Source organism: Lindgomyces ingoldianus (genome assembly GCF_010093535.1).
Source record: "Lindgomyces ingoldianus strain ATCC 200398 unplaced genomic scaffold BDR25scaffold_34, whole genome shotgun sequence".
NCBI lineage: Eukaryota > Fungi > Ascomycota > Dothideomycetes > Pleosporales > Lindgomycetaceae > Lindgomyces > Lindgomyces ingoldianus.
Genome location: NW_022985195.1, coordinates 819,362 through 821,745, shown reverse-complemented (window position 1 = coordinate 821,745; position 2,384 = coordinate 819,362).

The window sequence follows — 2,384 nt, the reverse complement described above, 5'->3', positions numbered from 1 at the left end:
AACTTAGCCTTAAGACAAGCTTTTTTACAGGCTTCTACTGCTATAGCTGCAGCTATGTTAAGAGTAGTAAAAAGAATTAAGGCTTAAATATAAGTTAAAGCTCTTATAAAAATAAAATTAAAATAGTAAAAATTTTTAATAAGTGCTAGCAGCGCTACTTATATAGACTTAAAAAAAAGAAATAAAGTAGTTTTAAAAAATATAACTATACTTACTACACTTAAAGTATTAACTTTTTTTTTTATAATTTTTATGCTTTTTAAAACTAACTAGAGCATAATTTAAATTAATTTTTATTATATTAAGGTTCTTATTTATAACTGCGCTAGTTTAGAGGTGTATTAGAGCTTGTATAGAAAAGAACCTTATGTTATTATTATAGGTAGTAATTAAGTTTACATACACATTAAGGTTGTTTAGAAGGGGTTCTTCTACTATAGCGCGTTATAGTTTAGTTAAGAGGGAGTTATATAAGGCTATAATTAGACTTATCTTATTTAGGCCTATATTAAATGCAAGTTAGTAAAACTTAGTAAAGTATAAAGTAAAGCTTTTTTTTTTTATTATAAAGTGTTTAAGTAACTTAGAGCTGTTAACTTTTTATTTAAGTCTTTATAAGTTACTTATAAAAACACTATAAATTAATTTAAGTTAATAATATTCTTATCTATTAGTAAGTTAATTAAGGCTATTATATTATAGTTAAGTTAAAAGTAGGCATATAGTAACTAAAAGTGTTTAAAAAGAAATTAGTTTATATTTTCTTTAAGTTTATATTAAAGCTTATGTAAGAAAAAAAGTAAGTCTTTTTATTTTCTATTAAATAGTAAGGGATTAGAGAGTTAGTTAGATTTTATTACTAAGTTAAAAAAGTTATAAGTTATAAGTAGTGTTAAGTAGAAAAAAGTTAAGCTATTTTTAGACTTTTAAGTAAGCTTTAAAGCTAGTAAGTTTTTAGTTTCTACTACTATAATAAAAGTTAAAGCAAAAATAAACTACTTAATAATATAAAGCTATTTTTTAAAGTCTTTTTAAAAAGCTTTAAAGCTTAAAATACTATAACAGTTTATAAATAATCTGTAAAAGCAAAGCTTGCTTAGAGAAATAGTTAGTACATTAAGGTAGGTTATTTAGGTTAAAGAATAGTTATAGCATAATTCTTAGCAAATTAGTATTAGACAGGTAATAGACACATAATAACAATATTTAACTATAGCATGTAACTAATTACAGGCTGTAACTAAGCGTCGGTAATACTAATCTCTAACACACTAATATAGCTAATGCTAATCCTTAACACACTAATATAGCTAATGCTAATCCCTAACACACTAATATAGCTATAAACATAGAATAAACATAACTAACTATAATTTAAATATGTTTTATATAACATATACTAGAGTAAACTACATGTAAATTAATATAAAAATGTAGGTATATTAAGTATACATTATTTTAAAAAAGAATATAAGAAATATATAAAGTAATAAACAATAGTGTTACTAAAGTTTATTTAAAAATATTATAACTAACTAGTGTGTTTTAAAAAAAAGATTTTACTTAATTTTATATTTTATAAACTTAAATATATTAAGTATAGTAAGTGTTACTAATAACTTACTTTATTTTTAGCAATACTATAAAGATAGTAAAATTATTACTATTTATATACTTTTTTACTTATTACACTTTTTATAGCTATTTAATATAAGTTATTTTATATTTTTAAAAAAGTATATAAGCGCTAAGCTAAAAACCTTATATATAACTAAATTACTTATTATAAAGTAAGCTTATAAGTAAAGTAATACTTAAAAGTAAATAATAGCTAGCTAATTTTTAGCTTTAATTAAGTTAGTAAAAATTATTTTTTAAAAACTAAAGGTTTATATAAATTTAAGATTAGTTATCTAGAAATTAGTTAATTATTAGCTGTAATTAAGAGAACATGTTCTATCTCTAGCTTTTAACGCGTTTCTACTCTTATAATAGTCTTCCTCTTCTTTGCACCTTGCGTTTTCTAGCGTTGCACCTGTTTCTTTCACTACCTAATACTGCCACACTACGCCTAATACTGCTACCTAATATCTTTAATTTAATTGTTTTAGCATTAAAGCCCTAGTTGTAGAGCTGCAGCTTGTGTAGTTTGTTGCCTCTGCAGGAATTTCTTAGAGTACTAGAGAGCTCTAGCGCTGCTTCTACCTCTGCCTCTGCCTCTCTATCGCCGCAAAGATTAATGTAGTACATGTAATACCTTAACAAGCTATTTAACTTGCATAACTGCTAGTTTAGCTTCTTTAACTGCTGTTTAAATATAATAGGCTAATGTCTAGAGGTGTTAGTAAGAGATTACCTAGCAGTGTTAGGAAATGCATAAAGTA